The sequence below is a fragment of the Mesitornis unicolor genome, unplaced genomic scaffold (genome assembly GCF_000695765.1).
Source record: "Mesitornis unicolor isolate BGI_N332 unplaced genomic scaffold, ASM69576v1 scaffold9420, whole genome shotgun sequence".
Lineage (NCBI taxonomy): Eukaryota > Metazoa > Chordata > Aves > Mesitornithiformes > Mesitornithidae > Mesitornis > Mesitornis unicolor.
The window spans coordinates 63014-72372 of record NW_010158944.1 but is presented as its reverse complement, the minus strand read 5'-3'; the positions used below and the strand labels follow the sequence as shown (position 1 = coordinate 72372).

Sequence of the window (9359 nt, the reverse complement as noted above, 5' to 3'; positions counted from 1 at the left end):
AGTTCTATTTAGCTCAAACCAGGACACTGCCCTTCAGCTGGTTCTCAATCCATTTCACTATCCAGTTATCCAACCCACACTTCTCAAGTTTGTCTGTGATGATGTCATGGGAGATGGTGTCAAAAACCTTGCTGAAGTCAAGGTAGACCACATCTACTGCCCTTCCCTTGTCCATCCATCCCGTTATTCTAATTGGCAGCCACAGCCTGGCAGCAAGCAGCAATTGGACAGCATTGGTGCTTGAAGAGGTGCATGGCGCCTGAGTAGCATGCAGCAGGGGCAGGAAACAATAGAACTGTAGCTGGAGGGGTTCAAGTAGGGAGCAGAGGAATCAGCCACTTGTCTTGGCCAGCCCAGCCCAGCCCACCCCATCTTGCACCCCGCAGCCACCCGACTCCTACCGCCCCACCATCACAGACAAGGAACCAGCCATTGATGAGGTGGCAGAAGAACATGTGATCAATTAATATGGAGAAAGAACACTCCTTTCTTATATGATTTGGTAAAGACATGCTCTGGAATGGCCCAGCCTGATGACTTAGTGGCTTCCTGATGTAACAAGACCTGAAGGTAAAAATTTCATTATCCACTGGTTAATCCTGGGGATCCATACTTCAGCTGAACAAAATTATCTTCTGATAGCGAGTGTGCAGTTGTGTAACAATGATGTACAGTTTGATGCTTCACATTGTGATAGCAAGAAAGGAGATTTTGGAGGCTTTCGGTCAGTTAGTAGAAAAATTGAAATTGAAATGAAGATAAATCATGAGGAAGAAGTGAACAGAGCACTTTACATGCCACAGAACCCATGTGTCTTCACTATGAAGATGCCATCCAGTGATGTCCTTGTCTTTGGTTACACCAAACATCCTTCTAAACCAGACCTTTCTGGAAAGTGTAACCCTGATCTGTGTCTTCATGAACATCAGAAGGAAGGTTATGGGCTGTCATAGAACCCAAACCTGAGTGGGCATTTGCTTAGCGCTTTTGATGATCATACCATTTGCTTGCAGGATGTTAGTGCTGTTCCAAAAGAAGGCAAAGTGATGGACACAAAGACCATCTTCACAGGGCATACAGAGGTAGTGGAAGTTGTATCTTAGCACCTGCTCCATGAATCTCTTTTTGGATCTGTTGCTGATGATCAGAAGGCCATGGTTTTGGATACTTGGTCAAAAACCACATCCAAGCCTAGTCACTCAGTGTATGCTCACACAGCTGAAGTCAACTGCCTCTCTTTCAATCCCTATAGTGAGTTCGTCTGGCCTACAGGATAAGACTCTTGTTCTATGGGATGTGAGGATAAAACTGAAGTTGCATTCCTTTGAATCACATTTAAGGAATCCATTCATGGCAGTTCAATTGGTTTTTGATATATGATAACCAATTTCCTGTAATTTCACCCACATGAGTTTGGGAAACTTCTACATTTAGATACATCTTAAAGCAACTGTGTCACATTAGAGGCTGCACCACAGGTACCCGGGGTGCATCACTGAATTACAACTAATAAAACTTTCTCTCGATCCCTTTTGCAATGCTGATGTGATCATGTTGTCTCCTTGCCTTGTAAGCCCACAGACAGCTGCCAGTAGCACAGAAAGAAAACTGCAGATATCCACGGAAACATCCAAAGTAAAATGTTCTCAAATGCAGGAACAATGTTGCCACACTAGTCAATGGAGCAGAAGCTAAATGAGCAGCATAGACAATCATTACACACCTCTACTTCTCGCAGCTTTTGTCAATGCTAACCTTTCATGAAAGACACCAATAAAGGAACTGGGTATTGCCAGTATTCCTCAGAAGAAACTTTCTTTATTAGCACAAAAACAATCTGACAAATAAAATATGGCAGTGAGACAAGAGTTTGTGAGAGACTTGTCTTAAAGAATGAACCAATCCTTTCTCTGCTGAAAGAATTGAATGAGGATGTTATTTAGTGCCTTGCTAGCTGCTTTTGTAGTTGCCTCAGTTTGTCTGAAGATTGTATTACAAGTGATAATTGAGCAGAACAAAAGAGAATGACAGCCTAGTGATGGACAGTCAACTGCTGAGACAAAATTAAATAGATGAGGGACAAATCAGAGATCTCAGCATCCAAGCAACCCTAGTCACAGAAAGCAAAGAGTAGCAGATTTTAGCAAAAATGTTACTGTTTTTTCTCCCCCTTAAAAACATAGTCCTCAGAACAGAAAATAGCCATAACTGCTGTCAGGAGCCTGAATGCACCCATGGGCATCCCTGTCCTGATACTACCTACCTGCACTCACAACCAGGCCCTCTCAGCCCATGACTTGAGGGACTGCATTCAGGCTTGGAACAGAGAACCCACGCCTGGCTGTGGACATGTTCCCTGCCAATCTTGATTTGCTGCTTGGGCTTCCAGCCTGATCTTGGGCCAGGTTTGTCACCTATCATTTGCTTGATGATCACACGGTTGTAGAGGGACCCCGGCCCTGCTTGCACCTTGGCTTGGGTCCTAGAGGTAAGCACCCTGCCTATGTTGGCTATCTCTCCCAGCTCCCAGCTCAGGCCTCATGTCTGTCTGGCCTCATCTGTCTCTGCTACAAATAACTGCTGAGGAAGGAGAGAATGCAAGGAGAGTGAGTCCAATCTTCACTATTCCCCTCCCACTGAAAAATCCCTTGCTGCAGCAGCTGTATGTTTGTGTATACTTGAGCAGGTACATGGTGGAACATATTTGTGTATAAGGTACTGTCTGGTAGAGTTTGCAGTGGAGAACAGCAAGTGGAAACAATAACTACATGTGGAAACAATTATGGCGCACACATGGGGACTTTAGGATGTCATGAATGCAGCACAGAAAACTTCAGACCTTGAAGGCAGTGCCTGACACAAAGGAAGGAAGAAAGCAGTTAATAAGCCCTTTAAAAAGAAGCAAAAGGCAATGGCATATAGAAACAACAAATCTGATTTCATAAATGAGCACTTTCAAGAAAACTAAAAAAACCGCACTATTAATGGGGCCAAAAAAAAAAAAAAAGCTGGGCCATGTGGTAGAACACTCTGTGTTTAACACTAACAGGTCCATCAAGAGAGCAAATCCAGGAAGGAAAGTTGAGAAAATTACGTGCATATAGGCAAACAGGGGTCTGAAAAGGATGCAGAAATACACTAGTCAAATATCGAAATGGGTAAATACTGTCACCCTGTTCCCATCAGGACTACTGAAAGTTGACAGTATCAAGATTAAATACTTCCTACAATATTCAAATCCCTTGGAAAGACAGTTTGTAACACCTGTTGTCCTCTCAGAGTGGTTGGTTATCTTTTCAGCTGTTATCCAACCATCGCATGATATCCCCAAGTAAATGAGGTGTGGTTGTCTTTATTTACTTCACTTAGATATTTTATGAATATTTCTATTTTACTCTTGTATGAACTTAAATTATATACTCCATTTTGGACATTCAGATAAATATTTTGGGAAGTTGCTCTCCTCACCCTGAATTCATGCAGATCTAATTGCAGATATGTAACATTGAGGGACTTGTCAACAAAGTGTACAATGAATCAAAATACAAGCCTGCAAAAGTGCCAACCCCAAAAAGGTACCCTGGAACAACCACACTGTTGCAGATTTCCTATTACTGTATGGTCTAGCTTCAGAAGCTTGCACTGGAAGGACAGAGAAAAAGATTCTGTTAATGCTTAGTAACAAACAGAAAAAGCTCTATATCATTTGGAAATTAACCTGTAATTTTGAAGGAGTTTGTGACATTACCAGAAAATAAATGGGGCTATCATATTCCTAGTTGAAATGTTCTAGCCTCTAGCTATAAAATCCTAAAAAAATAACAAAAGTTTGTGTCATAATATAGGAGATCTAGAATTACTAAGTTGTTACTTTAGTTTTCCTAATTACAGGCAACCACTTCAAGACATAGTCTTATGATTTTTAGTAAAAACCTACAGGCAGTTTATAAAAATACTGCAGACCTTTATCTGGTCACAGTTACACAGTTACTTAAATACAAATGGGTACATAAAGCTGCACAAAGGCTGGAAGAGTCAGTATCCAGACACTCAATTTTAACATGAAAATATTGGTTAACATGTATTTCAGGATAGGCCATCATAAATGCACAAAAAAAGCCACAAAATGGCTTTCTGAATCCCTGCAAAGCAACTTTTAGGAAGCCAGTGAGTCCTGCTCTTTCACATCCACAAATAAAAGCTGCAGTTTCTATTTGCTGGTAATATCAGCTGTTCCCAACACATTCCTCCACTGCAGCTTCCCCACAGATTCTGTGGCAAGATTTGGGTGAAGTTTTTTATCTGTGTAATCCCATTCAGACTCTCCAAATCACCCAAAGGCTGTTTTCTCCCTAACCTGTTATTATGCAGCCAGGACAGTCTGTCAGGGTGTTTTACAGCAGGGTACACAGTATCTCCATCTATCAGAAAAGTGACCATTAAAAATGGACCTTATGTCTGTGCCTGCTGTTTGTGTCTGGTAATGAGAAGTCTCTGTTATTAAGTTGGAGAAAGAACCAACCCTTTCCTATTTGATGTCTCAAAGGACTGTACTGATCTTTACTAATATTAGTTAAAATACGTTTTAGTTACAGTTAAAACACTGCTTAATAAGTACATTTGACACCAGCACACCCAAAAAGCTTAAAAGGTAAATGGTGTTTATTAACAATACTATCTAAGCTGGTCTTTGGGAAAACTTTTAGAAGCCTTAAGACAGTCTTTAAGATTTATACATACCCACTGTAACAATAACTTTCTATTAGCTTCCTTTCTACTTATACCCTGTCTAGGCTTACCCCAACACACAATTTCATGAAAATTGGAAAACAAGGGGAAGGAATGCTCAACTATCCAATGTTATCAAAGGGCAAATAAGGCAGTCAAGAATTACTAAGGAAGGTATTTACAATGACTTCTTTTCCTGTACAGTCTTTGTACTGCTGAAATTCATCAGCTCCTGCTCCCTTTCTCAAAAGTCCTTCGTAGCTTTTTCTCAGATTTCAGGGCAGAGCTCAAAGTAAGCATAATGTTTTTTATGATGTTCATTATTTATGTAGTGAATCTCTGTCAGTACAACAAACTTAAGTCAGGGAGATTCCCTTTTCCTTCTTCTTCTTTCCTAATACTCTGCTTTTCCAAGAAACCAGTCTCAGTCTGTTTTTCTAAACCTTTTCAGGCAGCTGAGGATCTTGAACCTTCTTTTTATCATCCTGGCGAAGTGTCTAATGACCTCTGTGTTAGACAAATCAGACCAGAAAAAATAAGAAAAACTCTGTGTGACAACTAATGTCTGAAGCCTGAAGTCTAAAATATAATTCACCAAATATAATTGTCCAGTCCTGTTGTATAAATAAACCTCTGTCATCCTGAGTGTCTCTTAAAGTTTGGGTGACCACCCATTTCTCCATTTTATAGATGAAGATATAAAGTTTGATTTAGTGATTTCTTCTCCACTTACTCAGAAAGGAGAAAAACTAGGAAAAAAAATAAAAATCAAAATTCCCTTGCATTTCAATTACCTCAATGCATTAGGTGAAACTCAAGACAATTTGTCTTTTAAACCATTAGTATATATAACAGAGTTTTTGACACAGATTTTTATTATATTCATGTCGGTTTAGAGTAGTAATATATTTACAGGTCTCCTTTTCATCACTATTTTCTTTTAAAAAAGCTCAGTATACAGTCACATCATCTTTAAAGTAGCAACAAAAATGAGTGTAGTAATTCACATCATATTAAAAACATCTTAAAAAGCAGAGCATGTATACTTACAAATTAAGAAAAATCAAGACGAAACATGGCAGGAGAAGGGAAACAGTACCCTGAAAGTAGAGGCCCCCTATTATGTTATTCACAGAATAGATCAATGCATTTTTGATGCAAACAAAATGCTTAGTTACAAAGGCATAAGTCCTGCTATTGACTTTGCATAGACAGATTCAGCTGCCCTCTTGAAGCCTCATTGACTTCAATTGACTCCCACATGGAGTCAGTTACAGAATCAGAGACTCTGGTAATGACCATGCTATAACAGCCTGAGTCCTTGTCCATTAAACTCAGTGTGAGATTTTTCAGTTGACTTAGTGGAATTTGAATCAGTCTAAATGCAGATAGATAAGAAAGCGTAAGTATTTTGAATGTATTTCTGAATTAAAAGACTTTCAGTCATTGCATATAAACGTTAGAAGCATGCATCCTTTAAAAATTCATTCATCTCTGTTATGACAAAGTAAATAAAAAGGAATGTAAGGAAAGCTTACATCTTAACTACTTGAATTAACCTAAAAAAGGGGTAAGATTTTATTTTTTTCTGGATTTTCACAGTATTAAAGTTCTTCTCTTCTACTACTGTGGTCATGTGCAGTGCATTTCACCTTAAAAAGGTCCACTCATTTTCATTGACAGTTTTGTACATTTACAGTATAACTCAATGTTAATTAAAGTCAGTCAATGCAACTGAAACAATTATAGGCTCTCTTTTGGATTGAAATGTTCCACCACTGAACAGTTACAATTAAATTCAATTAAATTTTCTGTTTACATAGGCTACATTTCCTGACACTGTCATTTTTATGGCTTTACAGTGGGAGGGAAAAATCCTCAAATTTCTTTGCATATTTTCATCCTATGTCACTTTCACAGTAAGGAACATTAATGGCAATGATTTTTTTTTAATAAGAGGCTTTCTCTGCATTTCTTATCTTGCAGGCATAGAGATCTGCTCTCAGTAAACCTGGGTCTCATCAGAAGAATTACCTGTTTTAAAAGCTTATTAGCACTAATTCTTTCCTTTAAGTAAGCAAAACAGAGAGAATTTTAAATGCTAAGAACAACAACAGAGAGATAAAAACCAGACCGTAAATATTTGCATTAGACCGTAAATATTTGCATTTCTTGTGTTATTCCATATTCTTTTTTTTGTTTTGTGTTTGTAAATTGCCTAATTTTTAAAACACTTGAGGCAAGATTGTTATCTTTACCTACACTTGTTCCATTCAATAAATACAAAACATACATTTATAAATAAATATAGTAAATGTGGATTATTCATACTATTTTTAGATTACTGCATTCCAGAAGACTTACTGTCTCTTACCACTCACACTACTGTAAAACAGGAGTAATGACATCTATCTTTGGTAGATAGACCATAAGATAAAATTAATGCATCTATATACTAGCAGACACTTTAAAAATAATATTTGAAGGCATCATCTATAATATTCAATTGCGGGAGACGAAGTACTGTCATTTGTATAAGCAATGTAACTGGCCCTGCCTGATAGAGAAATTGCCCAAAACTTCAAATGCTACTACCTTTTTTCTCTTTTGTTAGTATATTTGTAGTTAAAATTTCTCATGCCATACAGTTACCTAGGCTAACTATTTTGGAAGATGCTCCAGAACCAGATGAGCCATTTTGTTTTAATATTAAGACGGGTGTTGAGTTATTTTTCATTAAGTTCTGGTAATTGTTCTATTTCCAGCTTTAGATGACCTGATGTTGTGGAGAATTTTCAAAAATGTGATTTTGTTTAAATATCTTTTAAGTGCTTTTTGCCATGCCCTGGAAAATCCATGCAGAACTGTCTAGTTCTTATGTTTTGGTAAACTGCAATTTTACACATGCTTAGTGGAAGCATTTTCAATTTTACCAGTTATATACCTGAGTTATTTGCCCTTATCAAGCCCCTGGTGGTCTTGAGATTGTATATTCCTTACAATCACAGAGATACCAGTAAGGCTTCCTGAGGCAAGGAGCTTGCCTCCATTTAAGACTCAAAGAGCAGATGAGTCTATAGTCCCCTACCCTCCCAGGGGAGGATTAAAAAAAAAAAGGGAATAGAGAAAAAGATGCTTCGCACAAGGTTGGAAGTTAAGACGGTAACAAGCTTAATGAAAAACAACAGGGGAAAGGAAAAGGGAATTAATAAGGGATAAAGGATATCTAACTATATACAAAACCCGATACCAGTAGTCCCAAATGGAACCGTCCGAGCAGTGCCTCGTGGCTGCTGCGCCTCCTGTGACTCGTCACCACGGACCGCAGTGGTGCCGGGAGCAGGTGGTGGTGGATGCTGTCGAGCATGTGGAGCCAGGCCCAGCCGTCCCAAGATGCAACAGGAAGCAATCCAGGAAATGAGGAAAAGCCCACAAAAACATCAGGCCTCCTCAGTTTTTTATAGGCTGTGGCCGGAAAGGGGAGGGAACAGTACTGATCGCTGACCCCCCAGGCTCCTACAGACACCACCTGTCCTTCCCTTTCAGGCTGTTAACCCTTAAACCATAGCAGAGCTGTTGGTGTTCAACCAGACATTGGCTGCAATAGCTGCTTTCAGCAACACAGGGCTGGTGGAAGACCAGCAGACAGGAGAGGGCTCAGAGTTGTTTTTCCTCCAAGCTAGAAGTATTTCTCCTAATAGGACCCAATCAGAAAAAAGCTAGGATGAATCATAGAGCAGGAAAAGCAAATCGGTCCTAAAGGCTTTGCAGAACCAAAGCTAACACACAGCAACAGAGGGGTCTGGTTGGTAACAGGACACTGAGGTCACACAAGGATTCAGACCCAAGAGGGAAAAGATTATTTAGGCTGGGTGGGAAAGAGGGAAGGAGGAAACCAAAACGAATACCAATGTGCGTTCCCAGGGATCTAGCCTATGTAATGACATAGCAACTCTTGTAGAAACAAATTGTTAGATGGGTAAAACCTGGCTTTTTATGCATCTGGATCTCAAGCATCTAATCAGTGTTGAGCTTGAGTCTTTCCCTCATTTCACCAAACAGACTATTTTAATGACATTTATAAGAATGTATCACCTCTGAAATCCTTTCCTGGTGAAGTTCAGGGTAGATGAGTCCTGCTGCTATGAATGAGGCAACAATGCTATGAACAAATAAGCCTCATCTTGAAAATTGCATGGGGTTTACTAAGCCCATCCAGGCAGATAAGGACTAAATTAATAATGCATTGGTCCTCTGGATTCCAGTAGTTTCTAACATTTAAATGCTTGGCTTTGCAACTTGAATAATGCTTAATGCAGCAGTTCTTCATGCTGCATTTGTAATGCACCATCATTGTGAAGTTTGAATACATTAGCCAGAGTAAAATGAACAGCTATTGTCAGGGGCACAAATCAAACTTCTCTAACTACTATTCTCAAATGAAACAGACACAGACCAGTCTTCCTAAGCCCTCCCTCATGTTTTTCAGTGGAAAGCATTATTTCTTTGCTGCCTTTATTACATACAATATACTCTTGGAAAGGCAGGTCGTGAATATATGTTCTATATCAACCACATGAAAAATGTCTGCCCTGTATTTTCAGTTGCAATTGAACTCTCTAGAGGATAAG

General features: G+C 39.2%; 1 pseudogene; it reads left to right on the top strand.

The window, feature by feature from the left end:
* The first annotated feature begins 386 nt into the window (after nucleotides 1-386).
* LOC104541115 lies at nucleotides 387-1380 on the top strand (annotated as a pseudogene).
* The last annotated feature ends 7979 nt before the right edge of the window (nucleotides 1381-9359 follow it).